This window comes from Rhinopithecus bieti, unplaced genomic scaffold, assembly GCF_001698545.2.
Source record: "Rhinopithecus bieti isolate Rb0 unplaced genomic scaffold, ASM169854v2 scaffold_4916, whole genome shotgun sequence".
NCBI classification, from domain to species: domain Eukaryota; kingdom Metazoa; phylum Chordata; class Mammalia; order Primates; family Cercopithecidae; genus Rhinopithecus; species Rhinopithecus bieti.
Window position 1 is genome coordinate 1,161,917 of NW_016804605.1, and position 27,118 is coordinate 1,189,034.

The following is a 27,118-nucleotide window of genomic DNA, read 5'->3' on the forward strand; positions in this document are numbered from 1 at the left end:
ACATTCGCCTTGTTTCTGCCTTCCAACTCTCACATGAGTGCATCTGATTGATGCACAACATCAATTTGGGGGCAAGGGAATTTGGGAAGTGTAGTTTCTTAGGTTTTCAATCCCTATGATAAAGGGGAAGGCAGAGAAGCAAATAGAAATGTGTGCTTGAACACAACCAAAGCCCCATATCACCTGGCTACCCCTTCCTGATGATTGGGCCCCAACGTCTTCTTAAGCCTCTCCTCTCATTCATTATGTGCTCTAGTCTCACTGAACATCTGGCTCTTTCCTGGGATGTATTCTAGCTTATGCTCTCTCTTCATTGGTGGCCCTTTCTTCCTGCAATTGGCCTAGCTCACGTTCACCACTCCTTTAGGCATTAATTCATACCTCACCTTCTTATGGAAGCTGTCCTGATCACCCTGTCTGGTTGGGTGCACTTTGCCCATGCTTCCATGTCACCACATATTCATGCCATGCCTTATACTCATCTGTTTACTTGTCTGAACTCCCCAGAGGTTGCGGCTTCTAGAAGTTAGGGATTATATTTCAGTCTTGGTATCTCTAACAGTGTCTTATTTAGTGCTTATTTATCCACAGGAATGAAAAGACATTCAGCAAATAATTATACCACACGTACCCACAAGCCAGATACCATGATGGTCTTATTCATATTTTTATACCCAGAAATTATCTACTTTTAAGATTCACTAGGAGACACAAGCAAGTAATGCCATACCAAAAAGAGAAGGCTGGAAGTTGGTATGAGGATTGGGCGAGAATGTGACACAGACAAGCATGAGAAGATGCAAACAACCATGCTGTAAAGTCTTCATTTATTTGAAGAAATCATTGTGATACTTTCTGCCACCAATTATCTTTCCTCTTCCAATTAATGAGTGAAAGGTCATCTGTGGAGCCAGGTTTGTACCCCATTCCACTTCAGTATAATCCTTCCTTCCTCTACCACCAGGAGCAGGGTGGTTATCAGAGACCTCAAGCTTCTCTTCTGTATCCTTACAAGGAGAAATTCATCCAAACACTGCTTCCACCCCCAGCCATGAGCCAGGCCATTAAAGCATAAGACACAACTCCCCCGGGTTGACCAGCCCTTCAGGAACCCCTGGCCTCCTTGAGCCTGAAAGCCTTGGGGTTTCTGGCCCTGTCAAGGGTAATTAGGGACTCCTGTACAAATGAAGCCTGTAGTCTATCAAAATGTGTAGACATATGTGGTTGGCAGCAAGTGGGGCTATGGCTTAGCAAGTACTGGAGTCTCATCATGGAGACACATGATCCTTGTCTGCTTTGCTAGGAGAAAACCAGACCCTTTCTTTTTTCTCCCCTTTCCCCTATGTTTCCAATCGGTCTGCAGCCCTGAGATTGCTCAGAGGGAGAGAAAGGTGAAAGTATATAAAAATCTGATCTTGTTAGATGCACAATTGTATGTCCAGTTAATGTTTAAAACTTTTAAGGCTTTGGTCTCAGAGACCTAGGCTGGAAGCAGGAGACATTTATTCAGGTCCTCTTTACACATAAACATGTTTCAGCTCATTCCCCTACTCTATAAAGAACACAAGTTGGTACTTAACCTTTTCTCTCATCGCAGATCCCTTTGGAAATCTATAGAAAGTCATGGATCCTCAGGAAGTGAGTAAGTGCAACTTATGTCTTAGCCATATTAAAGCTTGGTTTTTATCTCACTATTCCTTTACAGTATAATCACTGGGGACATTTTCCCCCTGTACCCAGACATAAATCCTAACAGATTCCTTCACACCTAAATATTATGTCTGTAGTCACTTTATGTTAAAGTGTAGGTTTCATTTAGAAGTCAGAATATCTAAGAAATTAACCTGAACTCCAAACTTTAGTGTGTTCTTAGTTTGGGCCTGCTTGTGTGAAAGGTTCAAAAAGGGAAGGAGGGAGTCAGAGGCAGTGGCTCATGCCTGTAATCCCAGCAATTTGGGAGGCCAAGGCAGGCGGATCACAAGGTCATGAGTTCAAGACCATCTGGCTAACACGGTGAAACCCCATCTCTACTAAAAATACAAAAAAAAAAAAAAAAAAAAAAAAAAAATTAGCCAGGCATGGTGGCAGGCACCTGTGGTCCCAGCTACTCGGGAGGCTGAGGAAGGAGAATGACATGAACCTGGGAGACAGAGCTTGTAGTAAGCTGAGATTGTGCCACTGCACTGCAGTCTGGGTGACCAAAAAAAAAAAAAAAAAAGGGAAGGAGGGAAGTAAGGTGATAGGAAAGTCCTTCTGGAGCTGATCTTCTGTTCTAATTGTGGCAGATGTTTAGAGTTGAGTCCTTTCCTTGTCCTTGGGGCTTTGGAGCTTCTTACTGAGCACCACCTGAGCCTATGGTATTTGTGATGTGGACCATGCACCATTCTCTTTACATGGCTTCTTGGCACCTCTTCTTAAGGTTTAGATTTTAGATCCTTGCTCTCAAATTTTCTAGACCTGTGGCAGAAGCTCTTGGGCAGGTGATATGGTTTGGCTATATCCCCAACCAAATTTCACTTTGAATTGTAATAATGCACACATGTCAAGGGCAGGGCCAGGTGGAGATAATTGAATCATGGGGGAGGTTCCCCCCCATACTGTTCTCGTGGTAGTGAATAAGGCTGAGATCTGATGGTTTTATAAGTGGGAGTTACCCTGCACAAGCTCTTACCTGCCATCATGTAAGATGAGGCTTTGTTTCTCCTTTGCCTTCCACCATGATTGTGAGGCTTACTCCAACTATGTGGAAACGTGAGTCTATTAAACCTTTCCTTTATGAATTACCCAGCCTTGGGTGTGTCTTTATTAGCAGCATGAGAACAGACTAATATAGCAGGTTTCATACTACCTTTGAGCATCAGTCTCCCTCCTACTTCCAGCCCCAGGAAATACTCCCATATCTCTAGTCTCAACAGAGTCTGGGGGGTGCAGATTGACCTTAGAGCAGTCTCTGTCCCTGTGCCACAGGTAGCTTCAGCTTTCCCAGGAGTGAGACTCTCATTAGTCTTATGTCTCCCCCCACATCTTTCAATGGTACTATGGAAGCTCCCTTGACATTAGGCTGAAAGTGAAGAAATTAGCATCCACCCCAACACTTCTGGATGGAGGTGGAAATCTCCCAGACAATACTTGCTATCTTCATACATCCTTTGTTTTCTCTACATTCTTATGCTCTTGATCTGCCCGGATCCCAAGAGTCTTGGATCTGGTTCTCTGAATTTCTTTTGGTACCTGTTATCTGAACTGTGGGATTACAAAGGACATGAAAGAGACTATCACGGTGGTGTTTCAATAAAAAAAAGAGTCCCAACATCCTAAACAATATATACATACTTTTCATATGATTTCAGGCTTTAAGTCTTGCCCTGAATAGAAGCCAGGGCAAGAGTGCTTAGGTTAGACTCATTGATTCAGTTTTCATTAAGTTCCTGCTACATCCCTACATTCTATGTTAGTTGGACATCAATCCAATAGGGATACAGGGGGTAAATATGTCTGAGCCCTTACCTTTTAAAATATGTAAACTAGTTATCAGAATACTTTGTGATAAATGCTATAATGGAATAGGGAGGTGTGGGGGAAAGCATTGGTGTCAATTAAGGAAATAAGGAAAAGTCCCAGAAGAAATGATACTTTAAAGGAGACCCAAGGTAGAAAAAAATGGGGTAGAGGTGGTTGAGGGCATCCCAAAGGAAAGGATCACCACACATAAAGGTGGATAATTGTAACAGGATGGAGAAAGCAGTTCTCACAGGGGCACCTGATGGAAGATGAGTTTAGAAAAGGTAGCAGGGGTGTGGGGCCTTGATTGCCTCACTCAGGAGGTCCTCTAAGCATTCTTCCAAGTCTCCACGTTGCTCATCAGAATTAACTTCAGATCTGTGAAATAGGCAGGAAGCCATGGTGGAGCATCTTTAGTAACTGAGGCGTGAGATTATGATAGCCTGGATGAAAGTTGGGGAGCAATGGTGGAAGAGGTAGAATTAGTAAAACTTGAATGTAGCAGAAGGGAGAGGAAAAGTCTAATATGATTAAGGTTCATGGCTTAGGAAATAGAGTGGCTATTTTCAGAGGGAAAAATAACATAGGTGGAAGCAGAGCAAGATGGTGAAATAGAAAGTTCCACCAATCATCTCTTACCCCACAAGGATACCAAGTTAACAGCTATCTACACAGAAAAAGACATCTTTATAAAGAACCAAAAGAGTCAGCTGAGCCCTCTGAGTACCTGGTTTTAACTTCATATTGCTGAAAGAGGCACTCAAGAATTGGAGAAACTGTCCTAAATCACCATCACCACCTCTCCCCTAGCCCCAGAAACACCTATGTGGTGTGGAGTGTCTGAGTGCTGAGGGAGGGAGAACACAGCAATTGTGAAGCAATGAACTCAGTGATGTTTTGTTAGAGCAGAAAGGAAACCTGGACCAAACTCAGCTGATCCACACCCACGAAGGGAGCATTTAAACCACCTCTAGCCAGAGGAGAATCCCCAATCCCAGCAGTCTGAACTTGACTTCCCACAAACCTTACCACCAAGGGCCTAAGCCATCTTGGTCTCCAAGTAAACTTGAAAGGCAGTCTAGGCCATAATGACTGCAACCTATAGGCAAGTAGTAGAGCTGAACTAGGCCCAGAGACAGTGTTCTCTGGGGTACACCACCTACTGAGACACCAGCTGGGGCAGCAAAGAGTGCTAGCATCACCCCTCCCCTAATCCCAGGCTGTACAGCTCACAGCTCCAAAAGAGACCTCTTCCACTTGAGAAGGAAGAATGGGGAGGACTTTGTCTTGTACCTTGGATACCAGCTCAGCCACAGAAGGATAGGGCACCAAGTCAAGAGGCCCCCTTTCTAGGTCTTAGTCCCCCAGACAACATTTCTAGAGGGACACCCTGGGCCAGAAGAGAACCTTGAAGGAAATAACAGTCCTGCCAGCATTCATCACCAGCTAAAGTGCTGAAGGAAATACCTTTTACCCTAGAATAGTACATCAAACAAAAATATTCTTCAAACATGGAGAAATAAAAACCTTCCCAGACTAATAAAACCTAAGGTATTTCATCAATACCAGACCCATCCTATAAGAAATGCTAAAGGGAATACTTCAATCAGAAATAAAAAGACATTAATGAACAGTAAATAATCATCTGAAGGTACAAAACTTACTGGTAATAGTAAGTACACAGAAAAACGCTATTATAAACACTAACTGTATAAACTACTCTTATGCTAAGTAGAAACACTAATCAAAAATAATAATGACAACAAATTTAACAGTACAATAAGATACAAATAAAAACAAGTTAAAGTGAGGGGACAAACTTAAGATTTTTAGTTCTCTTTGCTTGCATGTTTATGCAAGCCTTGTGGTGACCTCAAACCAAAAAACATGCAACAAATACACAAAAAATAAGGAAGGAACTAACTCATATCAGAGAAAAATCATCTTCACTAGAGGAAGACAGGAAAGAAATACCATAGAACAACCAGAAAATACCAAAATGACAGGACTAAGTCCTTATCAATAATATTGAATGTAAGTGAACTAAACTCTCCAATCAAGAGACATAGACTGGCTAAATGGATGAAAAAACAAGACCCATTGATCTGTTGCCTACAAGAAACACACTTCACCTATAAAGACACACATAGGCTGAAAATAAAAAGAAAATTATTTCGTGCCAATGGAAACAAAACCAGGAGTCACTATACTTACATCAAACAAAATAGATTTGAAGACAAATTATAAGAAGAGACAAAGAAGGTCACTATATAATGATAAAGGGGTCAATTCAGCAAGAGGATATAGCAATTTTAAGTATATACACACTTAAAATAATGGGAGTACCTAGATATATAAGGGAAATGTTAGAACTAGAGAGATAGACCTTAATACAGTAATAGTTGGAGACTTCAACACCCTGCTTTCAGCATTAGACAGATATTCCAGACAGAAAATCAAAGACAATCTGCATTATATTGCAAATGGATCTGATATTTACAAAACATTTCATCCAAGAGCTGCAAAGTACACATTCATTTCCTCAGCACATAGATCATTCTCAATGATAGACTATGTTAGGTCACAAAACAAGTAACAAAACCTTCAGAAAATCGAAATATCAAGCACCTTATCTGACCACAACGAAATAAAACTGAAAACAAGAGGAATTTGGGAAACTATACAAATACATATAAATTAAACAATGTTTCTCATGATGAGTGGGTCAATGAAGAAGTTAAAGAAACTGAAAACCTTCCTGAAACAAATAACAGAAACAACATACCAAAACCTGTGGGATATAGCAAAAGCAGTAATCAGAGGGAAGTTTATAGCTATAAGTCCCTACATCTAAAAGAGGAAAAACTTCAAATGATACATCCTGAATGAGAAAAGCAAGAGCAAACCAAATCCAAAATTAGAAGAAATAACAACTAGAGCAGAAATAAGTGAAAAAAATATAAAAGATCAATAAAACAGAAAGTTGGTTTTCTGAGAAGTTAAAAACAAACCTTTAGCTAGACTAAGAAAAAGATCCAAATAAATAAAATCAGAAATGAAAAAGGAGACATTACAACTGATACTACAGAAATTCAAAGGATCATTAGTAACTGCCATGAGCAACTATCTGCCAATAAACTGGAAAATCTGAACGAAATTGATGAATTCCTAGATATATATGACCTACCAAGATTGAACCAGGAAGAAATTCAAAACCTGAATAGACTAACAAGTAACAAGATCAAAGCCATAATAAAACGTCTTCCAGTAAAAAAAAAAAAAAAAGCCCAGGACCTGATGGCTTATTACTGAATTCTACCAAACATTTAACTAATATCAATTCTACTCAAATTATTCCAAGAAATAGAGAAGGGAATACTTCCAAACTCATTCTATGAGGCTAGTAGTGCCAAAACCAGAGAAACACACATCAGAAGAAAACTACAGGCCAATATCTGATGAATATTGATGCAAAAATCCTAAAAAATATATTAGCAAACAAATTCAACAATACATTAGAAAGACCATTCATCATGACCATGTGAGATTTATCTCTGGGATGCAAGATGGTTTAAGATATGCAAAATAAATAAAATATGATATATCAACAGAAAGTGATAAAAAACCATATGATCTTTCCAGTTGATGTGGAAAAAGCATTTGACAAGATTTAACAACCCTTCATAATAAAAACCCTAAAGAAACTGGATATAGAAGGAACATACCTCAACATAATAAGTCATATGACAGACCCACAGCTAGTATCATACTGAATGGGGAAAAACTGAAAGCCTTTTCTCTAAAATCTGGAACACAACAAGGATGTCCACTGTCACCACTGTTATTCAACATATTCCTAGAAGTCCTAGCTAGAGCAATCAGACAAGAGAAAGGCATAAAGGACATCGAAATTGGAAAGGAAAAAGTCAAATTATCATTGTTTGCTGATGAAAAACCTAAAGACTTCACAAGAAAACTTATGACTGAAATCTGGTAAAGTTGCAAGATGTAGAATCCCACATACAAAATCAGTAGCATTTTATATGCCAACAGTGAACAACATTAAAAAAAATCTGAAAAGCAATTGCATTTATTATAGCCACTCGTAAGATTAAATATCTGGAAATTATCTTAACCAAATAAGTGAAAAATCTGTATAATGAAAACTATAAAACACCAATGAAAATGTAAAGAGGGCACACACAAAAAAAGTGGAAAAACACTCTGTTCATGGATTGCAAGAATCAATATTGTTAAAATGTCCATACTTCCCAAAGCAATCTACAGATTCAATGCAATCCCTATCAAAATACCAATGACATTCTTCATGAAAAAAGAAAAAAAATCCTAAGATTTATATGGAATCACAAAAGACCCAGAATAGCCAAAGCTATCCTAAGCAAAAAGGACAAAACTAGAGGAACCACATTACTTGACTTCAAAATTATACCAGAGCTTTAGTAAACAAAACAGCATGGTAGTGGCATAAAAACAGACATAGACCAATAGATCAGAATAGAGAGCCCTGAAACAATTCTACACACCTACGGTAAACTCATTTTTGAGAAAGGTGCCAAGAATACATGCTAGGGAAAAGAGTCTCTTCAATAAATGGTGCTGGGAAAACTGGATATTCATGTGCAAAAGAATGGAACTACACCCCTATCTCTCACCATATACAAAAAATCAAATCAAAATGAGTTACATACTTAAATTGAAGCCTTCAGACTATGAAACTACTACAGACTATGAAAACATTGGGGGAAAATCTCCAGGACATCGGTCAGGGCAAAGACTTCTTGAGCACTAACCCACAAGCACAGACAACCAAAGCAAACATGGACAAATGGGATCACATTAAATTAAAAAGCTTCTGCATAGCAAATGATACAATCAAAGGGAAGAGACAACCCACAGAATGAGAATATACTTGCAAACTACTCCTCTGACAAGATTAATAACCAGAATATATAAGGAACTCAACTTCTAGAAGAAAAGCTAAACTGATCAAAAGATGGGCAAAAGATTTGAATTAGACATTTCTCAAGACAAATGTCAAACAGGCATAGAAAAAGGTGCTCAACATCATTGATTAGAGAAATTTAAATGAAAACTATGAGATGTCATCTCACCCCAGTTAAAATGGCTTATATCCAAAAGAAAGGCAATAACAAATGCTGGTGAGGTTGTGTAGAAAAGGGAATACTTGTACACTATTAGTGGGAATGTAAATTAATACAACTACTATGGAAAGCAGTTTGGAGGTTCCTCAAAAAACTAAAAGTTTAACTATCATATGATCTAGCAATCTCACTGCTGGTTATATACCCAAAAGAAAGGAAATCAGTATAGAGTATAGGTAAGAGAAGCTATGAGCATTGGTCAGAGGAGCAATATCAAGAATTAGCTTCAAAGAGTAAACCCATTGTAAGAATAGGAATTGAATTAAAGTGTTGGGACTGACATGCCAGCCTGAGGTCCCTGACCAGACCAGCCAACTATGGTTCCTATGCCTATCAAATCTCTCCCAATGATCTTTATGTACTAAAAAAAAAAAAAAAAAAAAAAAAAGACTTTCATTTGGTTTCTATCCATCACACCTCTACTTCTGCCCACAAATAATTCTTGATGCATCCCTCTCAGTTGTCTATCCTGCCTTACTTCTGATGGCAGGGGCACCTGCTTCTGGATTCTGCCCTTTGCTTTATAGTGAGCTCTCTGACTGCTATGTTTTATTTCAATATTGAGTGTATCTGATGTTTACTAAAATACTGTTTGGTGAGTGGTAAAAATAAAGAAGCACTGTCGATGCTTTTTGATGCACACACATTAGGAAAAGTTAAATGTCTGTATGATTCTATGAAGTTTCAAGAGATTCTTTGATTACTCTTCACTTATTGAAACTGTTGGTAGTGAAAAAACAAAAAAATAAAACAACTTTTTTTCCCAGTGTTTGGAAGAGGCTGTGACTCTGAGTCATTGTAGAGTTACTCTGAGAACCAAGCAGTTCATCAATTTCGGGATATTGAGGACAAGTCAGAGGTAAGAGCCAAAAAAAAAGAGGTAAATACTGCAAATACTACCTAGGAGGCAAAACGAGTGACCAAGGATGTGAAACCAAGGCCAGTTGTCAAGGGTCAGTGCTTACAGGTCATATCCTAAGTCAGGAGGCATTGTATCATAGTTCAAATATGAAACCTCAAGGCAGTAAGGACTTGGCTGGTATTAGGGTCACCAGATGCCAAGGTGGCTAAGAGTTGTAACAAAAGTTAACTTAAGAATATTAATGTGGAGCACTTTAGAATAGTGTCAAGAGTAAGACTTGAGTATCTGATGAATTTCTCCCAAGCTCCAGAATCACACATACAGCCACAGTCTCAATAGCTCCCCTTTATTGTCTACCACCTCATACATGGCCAAACCCAGAGCCATAGGCATAAACTGAGGGAAACGTACTGCTGCATCAGTGATGGGTCTGAGCTATGTGTTTATTAGCTTGTTTGAGCCTTCCAGTTCCGCCCATGTTTGATCTTTAACGCACCATTTCAATATTTTGATGGAGTGTTGCTGGGCCCATCTGACCTTATGACTTGGTGGGTCTGGCAGGATTCAGCTCATGATGGGGAGCGTGGGGGTACTATAACATTCATTTTGGTGGTAGTTGAGGGCAGTTTGAAGGACTAACTGGTGATAGTACAAAAATACCCACTCTCTCTTCTGTTTCTACTTCTATCAAAGAAAACCTTTTTCAAGATATGAAATAGTTACGAGGGCATAAACGAAGTTAGGAGAAAAGATCAACTAGATTATAAACTATAAAGTTATTTCTCCTTTTTCTAGGCTCAGAAGAGCACATCTGAAAGTAACTTAAAAACTTATAGGTTTGACATAATACTTCTGTTAATCAAAGAATAGGATGCAAGAGTAGAAAATATGCAACTTTTGTAAAAGGAGAAGGTAGAGTTTTGAAAGTTATAGATCAGTGAGCTTAATGTCAACTAGTAAATTCTAGAGAAGATTACTAAACAGGTGGAGAATAAAGCAGCACTATCTATGAGGAACTATTAAATACCTTACTATGTGAATTCCTTTTAAAAAGTTCTAAATTGGTAAAATAAAAAGTTGTACAGTTATCCATTAGAGATGATATGGCATGGCTCAAAAAAGCTAACATAGGCCTGGGGATAACAGTGAATGTATACTGTCCATTCCAGGGGCCTGTGTGGTGATTGTCATCCCAGGACTTGCCATCAATTCCACACACATTTTTTTCCCCAGTGGAAACTTCTATCATACGGTTTGCCAGATCATAAGGCCCAAGCAACAGGGCTGATTGCATCATGGCCTGGACAAGCATCTGTTGTTTGTTTTTGTTTTTTTTCTCCAGCTCTGGGTCTGGTCAAGGCTGTCAGGCTTTCACATCACCTGGGACATAAGCCAGAGCAGCTCCCCTGTGTGTGGGATCAGCTTCCTCCAGAACCTGAGACCCATTAGGCATTGTGCTTCCTCCTTCGTGGCAGGAGATATAAGTGGCAGCAATTTGTTTTTTTACGTTAGAGGAAATTCGAGAATACCTGTGACCATTGGACCTCTAAATATTTTATGGATATGGCCAACGTTTTAATATTCTGGAGTATATGTGTCTTACCAAGGCTGCCAGTATGCTGGCTAACTCTTGCTCAAGTGGATCAATCAACAGAAGTTCATTGATGTAATAGATCATTGTAAAGTTCTACGGGGTATCCAGATGGTCCAGATAACTTTAAGCTATTATGAAATAAGGCAGAAAAGTTAACTTAGGCCTGGGGATAACAGTGAATGTATATTGCTCATTCCATCTGGCTAACAGGACAGCCATCATTGCATATTTTAGTGATGCTAGCGTTCTACTCACTGGTACATTTTCTACTGCCTTCATAAATTTGCCTTCAGCATCTTCCTATAGGACACATCTGTTGGGGGTTCCAGTCATATACATTGTATACCCTTCAGCAAGTCTGTTTCTAAGCTTTTTATACCTTCTTTTGCCATTTAAGCACAGCATTTTTTTTGCATTTAAGCTTTGCTGAGTATGAACTACAACATCCATGCTTCTAGAAGCCATCATAATAGCAGATTCATACCATTTCTGGAGATCCTTGGCAGGCTGTTAAGTCCTGCATCTTAGGAGATTGTGCCCAAATCAGTAAACTTTTCTTTATTTACCCTCTTTGATCAACCATGTCAGAAGTCAGTTCTCCGTGCATTCTCCTATCCTTTACTGGTAACATATTGGCTAGGAGAAGACTTCCTATCCATGTTTCCAGATATGATTAGGCTTAGTTATAGCATAACCTAAGCTTGGTCACCAGGAGGATAGAAGACATGCAGTTAGGTCACAAAATCTCTGCAATTCTTACAGCACTTTATTTGGCAAGGGGATGTGTGCTAGTTCTTAGTAAGCAGGGGAAGGCCCCATATGCAAGCACAGAAGATTTACATAGGTTAGGGGACCAAAATCTTCAGAGGTATCAACCCAAATGAATCTATATTCCATGTATTATGTTCAAGATTATAAATATCAAATGGGATCATAAATACAATGGGGAGAAAATAAGGGGCACCTGGGACAATTGCCATAATGATAAACATTTCTGCAGTCTCCTTATTTGTTGTGGGTATGTGTGTTTATAAAATGATATTGGTCAGAGAAGCAAGATAGATCAGGCCACTGAGCAAATAGATCAGGCCACTGAGCAAATAGATCAGGCCACTGAGCAAATAGATCAGGCCACTGAGCAAAATAGTCACTGTTCTAGAATCAAAGAATATCCCCTTTCACCTCATGCCACTCTCCTGAACTTCTGGGCACTGGACTCTGTCTGCCTAGATCTATAGCCCACTTCTCCCTGCCTTACTTGGCAACCATCCAGGGGCTTATCCCTCAGGTTGACTGCAAGACTGCTCCCAGTCCTGATCCCTGTTGGCTAGCTCTGTCTAGAGGCTTTCATATCAGGGTGACAGATGTACAGATAAACCTATGCTATTGCTACCACTGCTGGTAAGGAGTGGCTGCAGAAGAGACTTTCAGACTTAGAGCAGCTAATCAGGTCTCATCACCACCACTGACTGCCCATGTGTTCTCTTGGGAGTTACCAAACCTCTTACAGCACCTCCGTTAAATAGGAATATAATCCTCACAAATGGCAAATGTATTCAACACAAGAATAGGTGAAATAACATTTCAATGACACGTAGATTCTATGTATTGGTCAATGTCACAATAGATGACACACGTTGATTAGGATGAGTTTGACAGTTGATTTACAGTTGGCTATTTTAGAGATGTAGCAGTAAAGGAACCATAAGGCATAGTCCAACTTGGGGCTTGGGTCAGGTAAAGAATGAGGGAATGGGAATAGTTCTTAGAAGCTTGAAGCAGAGATTGTAGAGAAGAGGAATACAGCCAGCCTGAGGCAATTTCACAGGGAAGGAGTTAGAGTAAGTACACTGAACGTCACTCCTTTTTTCCTGTCTGGTCCTCCATTGGCTGAACTCAGCCAGATGTCAAAGAGCAGGGGAGCACACTGATGTGGTTCATATAAGTCAGTCTCTCGGGCAGAGAGCAAAACAGGAAGGCTGGGGAGTGGATCTGAAAGGGCAAACAGAAGCTGCTTTGCACAGTTGCGGCTTGGGCAGAAGAAAATGGCAACTGTGTGTTAGAATTCATTCAAGTAAAACTCTGGTTTCTAATGGAAGTGTCAAGCATTTAACAGTCCAAAATAAGAACAGAGTATTTTCAAAAGATTTAGTATCCCCTAAACATTGGGCATTATGTTAAATGGAAACTCCTATTAGGTCACCATTCTCTCAACAGTTTTTATATTATAGGTATTAGCCTTTCTCATTCTCACTTGAGAGACTCAGTGGCTTGTCCAGGTCATGTAGCTAAACAGTAAGCCAACTCAGACCCAGATTCTGTCTGACTCCACAACCCATGCTCTCTCCATTATAACATGAAACCTAAGATGTAAATATACACAAAACTGGCCCTTTAAAAGATAAACAGCCCTATTGGGCAAGCTTGTTTGGAATTGGGAAGGTTAACAGAGGTAACTTCAACATGTGGGAAACAAGCTGATGAGAAAGGAAATCCTGTTCTTGTCTTGGCCCTATAAAGAAAACATTGAGCAAAATGCTGACACAGCTAACCTCCCAGAAAACCCCACAGACTGACTTCTGCCTAACAGGGCTTAGGATTCATGTGGTCAAGCGCATTTTGTAGTGGGTTATGTGGTTGTTTCCCTAGGTCACATGAAACTGAACCACATGAAATCACCAACACCCTGTTCACTTCTTTACTGACAATTTTCCCTTTGATTCACCTTCCTAAATTTCCACTTATGTTACAGGTTACCAGCCACACAAGCAGGCTCACAGTAAAAACTATACGATAGCCAAGGGCAAAATAAGAAAGATAAATTTTTGTTGAGTATTTTTTGTCAGGAAATATGCTGGGTACTTTTTACGTTAAACAAACACTCAACTCTTTCTACGTACAACCACTTCAATCTTTAAGCTCTGTTGGTTTCATTTTACATAAGATGTAACTCAGAGGTTTAAGCAATTTGCTTAAAGTCACACACAGGGCCTAAAAAAATGTGTGGATAGAATTTTTACCCAGTTCTTCTAGAAACTTTAGACATCTAGCCTGAGGCTAAAGATTCTGTGCTAACACTTTGCTGGGGAATAAAATTCTAAGGAAACAGGAGTTGGAGGAAAGGGAAGAGACAAGGAAAAAGGAATGGGGAAGAGACAAGGAAAAAGGAATGGGGAAGGGGAGAGGGAGATCAGCGTAACCGTGCATTTTGGGTTACCACAGCTTGGCAACAAGCCAATTACCTAGTTTTGCTGGGCATCTTTAGAGGGACCCTATGAAGCTGCTGTGTCTCCACACTGGAAGAAAGAATTTGTTCACCACCTCGCACTGGGCAGATATGGCTCCACTCTCTCATTCTCACTTGAGAGACTCAGTGGCTTGTCCAGGTCATGTAGCTAAACAGTAAGCCAACTCAGACCCAGATTCTGTCTGACTCCACAACCCATGCTCTCTCCATTATAACATGAAACCTCACTAAGATGTAAATATACACAAAAGTGGCCCTTTAAAAGATAAACAGCCCTATTGGACACTTCTAGGCTGTTCAACTGAGGAAGTTAGCTCACTGAACTGTGATATGAAAACCCCAGGGCAGAAGGCAAGGGGCGCTGGTGTGGGCTGTCAGGTAGGCACTGGCAGGGCACGTCCTTGAGGGACCCAAGGGATGAGGAGCAATCGACTCTGCTCCTAGTAGTCTCTGCAAGCCCCTGTTAATAGCAACACTGGAAGCTGCAGAGATGAGGGTCTGAGATCATGCCAATAATGCCAGCCCTCTCTAGGACTCAGCTATTCAGAAAGCTGGGTGAGGGTAGACCCTGTAGGGGCCATAATCTAAATCTCCCACAACTGAGGGACACAGATCTGTTTTTTCTTCTTACCCTTGAATGATTCCCAAAAGGTTTTAAGCAAAAAGTCAATCTAGAAAGGATGGGTTGATTGGAACATCATTTAGGTTCTGAAGGTCAGGTGCCATTTCTTAATATCTAATGTTTTCCTTGGGAAAATTTCAAAACTATGAAGCTAATTATTCTCATTGTAGAAACTCTAGAAAACATTTGGAAGATATATAAAAGTAATAGGAAGAAAAAACCACATGTATAATAGCTAGAAATAGCCATTGACAGCATTATGTACATGTCCACATAAAAGCATCATATAAATGTTAAGCAAAAAAGGAATTAAAATTGCATATGAACAGTGTATCATCTCATTTTAAGGTATTTTTTATTGTGGCAAAATGTGTATAAGTTTCCATTTTAACTATGAAGAGCACAATTTGGCAGCAGTAACAACCCTTCAACTATTACCTATTCCCATTGTGTGGGTCACAAGTGGGAGTCCAACAGCATACCTCTGGGAAATCCCATGCCTATGATAGCTGTAAAAGGCTAAGTTCAGCAACCAAAGCCTGATAAGAATAACATGAGGGCTCAGGGATGCAGCACCAGCAGCTAGGAGTCTGCTGAGGTTCATTACAAGGTTCAAGAAATGTGGAAGGACATGGCATCTGCTGTGCTTCTGTGGCATCCCCAGAGAATAAGAAAAGGATATCTTTTGCTTAAACCACAGACCAGAGGTCTATAAACCTACAGTTTAGTGTCTACTGTGGGAAGAAAGGTCTTCTCCCGTAACATATAGTCATCTGCCTCCATGGTAAAGCCCACACTCCCCAGATTCCCTTCTGAAATGAGCCTGAGTCTTTAGATAATGAGAATCTGGATTGCTCTACTAGGCAAGTACCCTAGGCCTCCCCAGGTGCAAGCTGAACAGGAGGGAAACAAGGATGGGTAGAGTGGAGGGAGGTGTTGACTATCAGTTACAACCTGGGGGCTACCTGTAATAGAAGAGATTGGATCTTGATTCATTAATCCACCTGTACTAAGTCTTGTGGCAATTGCAGTGAGTAACCTCAAAGGCTGAAATGGAGGAGAAATGGTGATGGGCATGACTGGTGGAAAGGACGGACGGTATTCGATGTTTCTTGCTCTGCCTCCTGTCTTCTTGGCTTTCCTTTCATTTCACCCATTAGCTCTCAACACCTGTTGCCTGCTTTCTCTGCTTTCTGCCCTAGGTCTTCCCTGGCACCTCAGAGTTAGGTCGATGTGTACTCACTCAATGCTCATGCTTAGGCTGACCTGGACATAGAGGGGGGTGATACACATGAGTAAGCCTTCACCAGTGAGGAATGGAGTCCATGCTTTTATCCTCTCCTGCACCCCAGTTCCATCTATTGAGTGGATCATTCTGAGGCACATTCTATACATCTCCTCAGAGGTCCCAGTGGGATTGAGCCCTGGCTGTTCAATGATGAAATGGATGGTGCATCCTTGCACTGGCTTTCTTCTTTTTCTGTCTTACTGTTTCTATCTCCACAACTCCTCTCTTTCTTGAAATAACTTTCCCAAGTAAATTGCATGCTAGCAAGCCCTTATCTGAGTCTGTGCTTTCTAGGAGAACTCAGGCTAAGATAAGTAGTATATATCCAACTCTGAATATCATAAGCCTTTCTATATCAGTATAAAGTACATAAACATTTCTAATGGCTGTAACATAAGGCAGACTCTCAAGCCACACTGCCTGTCAAATGACTTAAGTAACCTTGGACAAATCATTTAACTTTTTAATGTTTTTTTTTTTTTTTTTTTTTTTTTTTTTTTGAGGTGGAGTTTCCCTCTTGCTGCCCAGGCTGGAGTGCAATGGCACTATCTCGGCTCACTGCAAACTCCGTCTCCCAGGTACAAGTGATTGTCCTGTCTCAGCCTTCCAAGTAGCTCTGATTACAGGCATGTGTCACCACTCCCAGCTAATTTTTTTGTATTTAGTGGAGATGGGGTTTCACCATGTTAGTCAGGCTGGTCGTGAACTCCTGACCTCAGGAGATCCACCTGCCTCGGCCTCCCAAAGTGCTGGGATTATAGGTGTGTGCCACTGCTCCCAGCTGGTGTCAATTTTCTTGTATATAAAATGGATCATAGCAATAATCCTCATAGAGTTTGAGAGAATGTTAATTCAGATTAAGTGCTTTAAACTTTGCCTGGCACAGAATTGCTAACACTTACATTGTGCTTTCTATTATTTTTATAGCAAATTGGCTCAATACCGTTTTTCTACTCTTTCCACAATTTTTTCACAGTGAAACAATGCACTGGGTGAACCATATTGGCATGAATTGGGTCTGCCAATAATGTTCGCTGAGTGAACAAATATCTGAAATGCAGATATGATTTACACAGTATTTCCTTAGGATAGATTTCTAGAAGTAGAATTTCTGGGTCCAAATATCTCATGCCTGTTGTTACTGTAAGCGTATAACACCCTTTCTTATAATGGCCTATTTTTGCCTGTGACCCCTAAGATGAAAGTTCTTGAGGTAGGAGCCAGGCCTTTTTGTTCTTCATTGAATGCTTAGCACTTGACAAATTAAGGACCCCTTCTTTGTGCCAGACCGTATATTAAATGAATAAATGCACATAAGGTATTATATATATTTCTAAAGTGTTTTCCAGAATAGGTGGCATATCTTATTTTTAGTGAGCTTGTAAAGTATAATAAAAATATAACTATATTGATGAAGACATGGAAGACATTTCATTAGAAACTCATACAAGACATAGGATCTGAATTTCCAAGAGCTGACACTCAGAATGTATTACTGTAATATAAACTTACTCATCTACCCCATTAAAAAACAAACAGGTTTCATTTTGCAACTGTGTCAATACCATGGGGCAGAAACGGATCCCATAAGAAAAGAAACATTTGGCCTTCATAATTAAAAGTCAATATTAGACGAAGACCCCAAATAGGCCAGGCAATCACCTGCCTCCTCTTAGTTCACACGTTGAGGATTCCTCCCTTATATACTGTGGGAGAAACAGCTGCTTTGCCAAGGCTCACCTGGTTAGAATTTTTCATGGAGCGTGACTTTGAGAAAAAAGCCCAGTCAAGCAAAACTGTGCAAATTAATTTGGGTTTATGTTACCAAGTGTGTATTCTGACCGGTTGTCTGCAAAGGGGTCTGAAAGAAAATTGAAACATTAAGTGTCATATAAACAGAAAAAGTGACCACTTTGGAAGCAATAAAATTAGTACCTTCTGGCAAATTAAACTCAGTTACACAAGGATATTAAGTATAAACACAATGGATTGAATCAGACACAATATAAACACCTACTAATTTGGAGATTGGTAGGATTTTAAAAACATCTTAAATTATTACTGAGCATTTGTATCCTATCATGATGGGTACTAGAGACATGGGGATAATGATTCATTCTCTTCTATCAGGATTATATAGTTACAATATAATGCATATAAAACAAATTGCAATGGGAACACACACTAAAGCAATTCGTTTTGCTTGTCATGAGTGGGGAGCGGTTATGGAAATCTTTTATTTCCAGGTATAATGCAGACACAATGAGTCATCCTGGTCTTTGAGATTCAAAGTTTCTTGGCTTAAACTTCTGTCTCACAAGATGAGAAACTCACTGCCCTTCTAAACTTGAGATTCTTGAATGGGAGGGTTCCGAAGAGGTTTATATTTTTCCTCGTCACAATGGCTATGGGTTCCCGATTCTAATGAATTAGACCGTTTCATCAATGCCTGGCTCTCACACATATTTTCTTCACATTGCATCATTCCTACACTGAAAACCACCCCATGCTTCACTCCTCTAAAGAGGACCGACACCAGCTATCCAGCATCAGACTTTTCCTAAATGACTGGTAAAGAGAAGGGTCTCAAATTGTAGTGTCAAATCAAGTTTAGCCTAAAGCTTCCTCCTTACATATTTTAATTTCAGCCTAAAGGTTTGTCTGCACATCATGAACTGTAACCTAAATAGTTGTAAATAGACTGTATCCTACTCTTGTGACAGTCACCAAGTTTCAGCCAATCTAAAAAGGTGGCCAACTGTTCAAACCTTGTTCAAATAAGGCAAACCCTGAGCTGTAACCAATCCAGCCATTTCTGTAAGTCGCTTTCCTTTTTCTGACTGTAAATCTTCCACCATAGGGCTGTACTGGGGTCTCAGCCTACTCTGGCTCAGGAGGCTGCCCAATTCACAAATTGTTCTTTGTTCAATTAAACTCTTAATTTAGCTAAAGTTTTTAACGGTAGCAATCACACCACCAGCTCAAGTATTTAAATATTCTTATTCTTCTGTCTTGTGTCCATTTGGCCACTAGGAGTTTGACTGTTTCTTACTCTTTCTCTTTGAGTCTACTTCTCACTGTTGTACACCCTAGACTCCCAATTCTTGTAGATAAATAACCCCATATTAACTTACTTCACTTTTTATAGATTTGAGGGGTCATCATTGTAGTGTCTTAAATGTAGAGGGGGCATGATTTATTTCAGATAATGGCATAACAGGACAAATGGCAGGGACATGGAGATCTGAAATAATTCTTTTCAAACCCTAAATCTAGTCTGAAATTTATAACCAGGCATGCATTGGCAACAGCTGAGCCTCGGTGTCCTCAAATTAAAAATGGGGACATAAGCTATCTCACAAAGTTGTCATTTTACCAGATAAAATGGTATCTGGGCAGGGGGAGATTCCTGAACAGGGATAAAACCTTGAGATTTTAGGAAAAGATTGAAACAATCTGGCAAGCTGTGGGCCAATGAGGCCCATAGACAAATGGAGTTTGTGTGTTTCTTGGCATACTTACACTTTAGTTATAGACATTTAAAAAATTAGAATACTTCCCACAGAAGTTTGGGCATTCAGCATTTTGAAAGGTCAGAAGATCTAAAGCTGGTCCTGCCAGCCTTTTTCTCCCTCCCAACAACTGGCCAGGCCTGTACTACTAGCTGTCTGGGTGGCTTTACTCCTTTCTGTTGACACCCCATCAGCTTTTAGGGCTGTGCTCCTACCATGTGTGCAATTCCAAGGATCTTGTTATGGAAGGCAGATATCAAAATATCTGGTCCAATGAAAATTCATACAGTCATGAAAATAGAAGGACCAAACCACTGAAACTGGGATTCTTATGGGACTTTGAAATATATGGTTGCTGGAATAGTGTCACGGTAGCAGGTAAAGGGCCGTAAAGGTAGGTAGGGATGGGATAGAGACTCAACATTTAAGTTCGGATGAAACTCAGCAATACTGCAACACAGTCACTCAGGCCTAGCTCACTTATTCGGTGCAGGCTTTGCAACAACAAGAGCTATAGTTCAGTTTCTAGGACTCTAAGTTCCTTCTTGACCTGTTTCCTCTTATCTTATCAAAACAGTTTCAGCAGCTAGAGAATGCAGGTAGGTAGAGAGGCCCCTCTGTTGGCTGATTCCTTCCATATGTGGGTTATTTCATTTTCCAAGGGGCCCTAGGGTTTAGCAAAACTACTTGTTCAGTGTAATCACCTATGAGCTAGTATAAACTCAAGCTTTGCTGCAATTTATTAGTCACTGACATGCCAAGAAAAAAACGGTTGAAAAAAACTAAGAAAACAGCTATTTGAGATTCTAATCTAAGGTTCATTTGAGCATGTTTGGGGTTTAAAAAATATTAGATCTATTTCTATCAGCATCCATGCAACATCCTACACAGAGTGATATTTTAAAGCCAATTTGGCTTCAGTGAGCCCACATTTCCAAAACAACCCCAAATGGGTTTTAGCAGCAAGCCTCTAATCCCCAGCAATATTGGTGTTTGAAGCCCTCTAATGAGGAATCAGGGCATCAGGCCCGTCTTAGTGTTGCTCTGTAAATTCTGAATGGCACAGAGCATCTTTTAAACGTAGAAAGATGGTACGCTCTAGAGCAGATGAATGTCTTTCTTGAAAACTAAGTAGTCATCACGTTAGTGCTGAGTAGTTTCTTAAAAATCTTCCTTTTAAAAATTAGGGAAGTATAGGCCAAGAGAAGAAATTTCATTCAGCAAGCTGAGCCCTTACTGCTTGTGGCACTGTGACATAGTGGGAGAAGAACTCTTGCCTTCATGGAGCTTAGAGACTGGCAGATGAGTCATACATGATAAATAAGTGTAAGACAAGGGCTAGGATCAGTACCATAAAAAACTACCATAGACATATTTGATCCGAGATGGTGGAAGGTCCCAGAGGAAGTGACAACTAAGCAGAGATCTTAAAGACATGGGAAGCAAGTAAGCAAAGCAAGTGGGAGGCAGAAGAGTGACCTGCCAGGGGGTAAAGAGGAGTTCTGGCTTCTGGGCAGTGGTGGAGGGAATGCCCTGTGCCAAGTTCTTTATTCTTACTCGCCCACACTTATGCTCCTCCAAACTAGCTTTAGAATGTTGCTGTTCCCACCTCTAATTATCTTTCTGTGCCATGCACTATCCCAGACTCTGCAAATGCTTAATTCCAAAGTCTAGTCAACAGACTATAATTACTGAAATGTCTGTTTTGTCAAACTTACTTGCTTATTTTTTGGTAGAAATGCTAACAGGAAATCTTCCAAAAGATTTTTCAAAACTTCTAAATCCATAATGAAGAAAAAAAACTCCTTGGCTAATTGGACTTTAAAACATTTTTTTTTCCATTTTAAATTGCTTGTCAGAGAAGTCATTGACCAATAAGATGATACATTCCGTTCTTATGTTGCTATATGGGACCGAAGTAACTGAAAAATATTAACAATCAGCCCTGTGATGGGAGGCACCTGGATATCTTGGCCCCCTTGTTAGATCACTGGACAGTTCATTAGTGCGAATGTTAACAGGATTAAACAAATGTTTTTGCTAAGTCAGCTCTAGCCAATTATATTGCTTTTGGCTAAGGACATCACAAATCACACTGAGCATAGGGTAGGTCGTCTGTATTTTAATAATCATGTTGAAATATTAACACTCAAAAATACTAACCTTGTTTAAAGAATTAGGTCCACAAGAACCCATTCATTGTATTGTCACTTTAGAAATAGTGGTAAAAAATCTTAGCTCTCATTTTAGAATTGATATTGATGTACATGTCAAACGTACACGTCAGTCTAACATACACGTCAGTCTAATGTACACATCAGTATCTGATAATAGGTTACTTTCTCTGAGATAGTGGGTACTAGTTAAACACCATCTTAAAACTAGTCATGATTCTGAATTCTCTGGTAGAATTAAGATTAATTACAATCCAAATAAAGTTGAGATGCCTAGTGGTTCAGCCTTAGAATGTCACATTTAAGAAAAAAAGTCAGTTATTTCACATTTTTAGAAATATTTCAAAAATGCAAAAGGTAGAGGGTTCTAGATGTTGCCACATGTTCTAGAGTTTTTCCCCTATTTCTCTCACATGCAGAGATGTTTGGCAGTCTCTTCCCTTGCTCCAGACTTTCCATATTTTCAAACCTGGACCTCCAGTGGCTCACATCTAACTTACTCTTCTCTGGATATGTTAGTTTCTCTTCTGCCACTAAATGCTTGCCTTCTCCAATATAAATTATTACCCTGGTCATGCAATGCCTCAGTTCTCTCTCATGCTAATTAACCAAATTCTGCAAAATCAAGGTTCAGGAATTAAGCTGATAAAGACTGAATTCTCCTGGAAAGGATACGTGACAGAGGGAGACAGTATGACTGAAGCAAAGTGGTTGTAAATATTTACATTAACTTTTTCCCTGTCAGTTTTAGAGGTCCATCTATTCCAGAGTATTGTAACTTCTCTTAGTAAAAAGAATGAGCTTTGACTGTGCATATAATGGTCCCTAGGCAATTTATTTAAACACTAGACTAGAAATTTGGTATACAAATAAGCCTGTTGGAAACCATTTTAAAATTTAGTCTGTGGAGTCTTCTGATAGTCATTAACTCAAGAAACAGTCACTGAGCACCTAGCATGTGGGTCTTGGAAATTGAGATAATCAAATAACCCCTGCCCTTGAGCAGCTTTCATTTCATTATGGCCCATTAAAACATCACCTTCCTTTGGGACTGTAAATATTAAGAGCTCTTATTTAACCTCAAACAGCCAAGACAGCACTCTAAGGTCAGAGGAGGGTTGTCTGTGAAGCATTTGCCCTGTCATCTTAAAAGTGCAGCATTTGTTCACATGTAACCATACTCAATGCCTATATAAGAGCTACCCTTGGCTGGTGCGCTGAACCACCCAATTATTCCTACCTTAAAATCTGTGTGATCCTCCTTGCTCCTGAGCCAGTTGCCCTAAATAAAACTACTCCAGCTCCTTTTAAGATGGCTAACTGGGGTTCCAGGAGCCAACTAGAGTAACTGACTAGATTCCTTCTTCCTTGCCCCACACTTTATAAATATTTAAGCAACAGACGTGGGAAAATCATTGTGGATGATGTTTGTAAAACAGATAAACAAATTTGAGCTTCTCATGTAAGGGGTTGGTCTGATTAAGTGAATGGGGGAGTCAGAGCGTGAGACATGTCATACTTTATTAGATACCACAGCCAGTAAATGTAAGTGCTAGGAGGTATGAGATTCCAAAGTCTTTAAAAAGTCATATAAAGGGGGAGTTGACTCAGTTCGCGGGAAAGGGGCAGTCATTGTCATGGAAAAGGCTAAAAAGAAAAAGTGTTAATAAAGGTTAGGTGGGAAATTCACCAAACCAAGAGCAGGCAGAACATGCCTAAAACTAAGTGAGCCAGTGTTCCCTAGAGAGCAGAGCCTGAAACAAGGGTCAAAATGGTGACAATTTAATTAAAGAGTACAAAACTAGGGCAGCAAGGATGAGGCAAAAGGGATGTGAGGCAAGGAAGTATTGAAGCAATGTGAAGTGATACATGGTCATGCTGGCAACAGATTTATGATAAACTGAAGAGACACAGCATATTGCTTGACACGTGCTGCATGGCATGTGGGACTTCTCCAGAGAAGCCATGAGGAAAAACTACACCTGACAATTTACGATGGGGCAGATTTTATCTCCCCAGTGACCTCCTGTGCCCTGTTTTCTCTTGGTTAAAATTTGCCATATAGAAGTTGTATCATCTGGATCCTCTTTCAGCTACTTAGGCAGCCAGACCCCATGCCCTCAGTTGTGATGATTTACCCTAGACTGGAAGTATCAAGTGGAGCCAGAAAATCCAGGCATGCAGCTGGTCAGCCTGGCTATGGGGTGACCACTCTGGCATTCTTAGAGCAAGCAACTGGTTGGCCTCAGGTAGATCCTAGGGTTGTTAGTCAAGTTGAGCAGAACAAGCTGCTGTGAGTCCAGGAAGTGGGTGGAAGGTGGTTCATAAAGTTTGTTTGATACAAGTCTGCTGTGACTGGACAGCAAGGAACATCCATAAATCTAATTATTTCTCCACATTGGCTACCAGCATTTTTGTTTTTGAGAAGAGTCTCACTCCTGTTACCCAGACTGGAGTGCAGTGGCGCAATCATGGCTCACAGCAGCCTCAACTTCCTGGGCTCAGGTGATCCTCCCACTTCAGCCTCCCAAGTAGCTGGGACTACAGGCATATACCCCCACATCCAGCTAATTTTTTTGTATTTTTAGTAGTGATGGGGTCTCACTATGCTGCCCAAAATGACCTCAAACTCCTGCGTCAAGATATCTGCCAACCTCAGCTTCCCCAAATGCTGAGATGACAGATGTGAGCCACTGCTTCTGGCCCAGTGTGATTTTTTAAATACCTTCTGTAGTCTCAAATTACCAAAGGGTTTCCCAGACCCAGATCAGCCCATGCCTGTGAAGTCCAGCCCCTTCTGGCTTTGAGACACATCATATGTTGCACAAAGCCTGCCTGGCAATTGGATTTGTGGTGGAATGAGGTGGACATCAACATGCACGCTTACTGCATGATTGTTCATTCCCTGCAAATGAGTCATAACCTTTCCCATCAGTGCTGGGCTCCACCTCCTTGTTCTATCCATTGAGTGCTCTCCATCTCTCAAAGTCCATTTAAGACTAGAACAGAGTAAACGCACATGGTACTTTGAGATGCAAATAGCCCACTTTCACTAGCACCAGTCATGACTAGATAAGGGATTGGGAATTTGAGATGGGCCCAAATGAACTTTGATAGAATGGTCAATATTTGATGAAACATAATTCATATACCATCTTTGGAACTGATGGATAACTAGAAATATCCAAACATCAGCTTGATGTGCCTAGCTCCAAGAAAAATGCTAGGTTAGAGTTGTGCACACCGCTGGAGCTGAATGGACACCTCCAGAGTGCCATTTCTAGTTTACTGTGACCATCTAAGATCCCATTGATGACTATCTTATTCTCGTTTTCCTGACCAGGCTCACCCTTCTCCAGCCAGGCCAGATAAGAGGGTGGTGAGATATGGCAACAAAGTGTGAGTCCTAGTAATGTAACAGATAGCCTGGGCAATTGGCAGAAATACTGCTGTGGAAAGGGAAAAGGCTTTGAATCTTATCCAGGTTCAAGATCAGATTTCCATCTTACTAAATGGGTAATTCAGTTAACCTCTCAGGATCTCAGTTTTATCATCTGGCAAATTAAGTGTTGGATTATACTTCTGCATCTTAAAGGAAGGCAGAAGACTGTTGTTTTGATGGAGGTACCTTGTCTTAGGCTGGGTTCCTTTGAAGCAGAGCCAGAAAGAGGATTCTTATAAAAGCGACTTAGTGAGAAAATGCCCAAAGAATAGAGCAGAACTTCAAAGATGTGATGTCAACTGAAGTTAAATCTCAGCCTTCTTTCTATGAAGGGCACTGGAGTATAAGTGGTATTACAAAGTTGTCCCACCTTGAGGCAAGGAGATTGTGTTATCTTTTATTGGTATAGGCTGTAGACTACCCTAAGGAGGGCAAGTGTAACCTCCTAGGCAAGTGTAGAAATTCTCTAGAGGAGGAGGCTGTTGTGAGCTGTAAGCAAACAAAGCAGCTAGAAGATGCTTGTACTAGTAAAAAAAGATCTGAGGGCTGGGCACGGTGGCTCATGCCTGTAATCCTAGCCCTTTGGGAGGCCGAGGTGGGTGGATCATGAGGTCAAGAGATTGAGGTCAACATGGTGAAAACCCCGTCACTACTAAAGATACAAAAAGTTAGCTGGGCATGGTGGCGCGTGCCTGTAGTCCCAGCTACTCGGGAGGCTGAGGCAGGAGAATCGCTTGAACCTGGGAGGTGGAGGTTGCAGTGAGCCAGATCATGCCACTGCACTCCAGCCTGGTGACAGGGCAAGACTCCCTCTCAAAAAAAATAAAATAAAATAAAATAAATAAAATAAAATAAAAAATCTAGGTAAGACACCATTATTTATTGTAGCCCACCACTCAGGTCTACTGCTCACATGAAATTTACTCAATTCTGGCACAGTTTCTCTAGGATTCTGGTTGGTGACAATTTCTGGGGAAACTTAGAAGAGCAATATTGGTAGATGAATGAGACCCTCCACTATGACTGAGCCAAAAGCCGGTAATATACATATTTTTCTCCTCTACCACCTAACTCTATATTCTGCTTCCACTTGGCTACGCAATTCCACTAGTCTCGATGGGTGTAATTGATGTGATGTGAACTCTGAAGAATCTTGGACCCTGGTTACTATACCCTTATCAGGCCATTATTCCTGTGCTTGACCATGTAGAGTGACAATGACCATGGAAGTACTAAAAGATGCCACAGTCAGTTATCTGGGTGAACTTTTTCCTCTGCCTTTATCATGAGGCTACAGTTTCTATCTCATGATGAGCAGGACTGATAGTAGCTTACAGCATGATAACTCCTTGTACAGGCACAGGGATCCCGAAGTGACCAGGCATCAGTCATAGTGCTAAGATTAGTGGTACTCTGTTCCTTAGTGGAAGCATTCCACATGAGAACTAGGATCTCCTGATCCATAAATCCTGAAGTTAAGAGATCATAAATCCCCAAATAAATCACTGGGAATGGTGGTGAGAGGGACATTTCTATTTCTACCTCTTGATTCTGGGACTCATGTGCTTTGCTAATGAGAACCTAGTACCATATAGTGACTGAGGATTCAGAAGGATAGTATGGTAAGTATCTTGAGCTGGCACTTCAACTGTACCTGTAAGAGGTTGCTTCACTACTCCATCAGGTCAGAAAG

At 40.4% G+C, this 27,118-nt stretch overlaps 1 long non-coding RNA gene across 1 annotated transcript; it reads left to right on the top strand.

Moving 5' to 3' along the window:
- The first annotated feature begins 609 nt into the window (after positions 1–609).
- Positions 610–9,532, top strand: LOC108527879 (uncharacterized). The gene is made up of 3 exons (XR_001884970.1): positions 610–914; positions 1,598–1,642; positions 9,452–9,532. It is a non-coding gene; the product is annotated as an uncharacterized LOC108527879 (long non-coding RNA).
- The last annotated feature ends 17,586 nt before the right edge of the window (positions 9,533–27,118 follow it).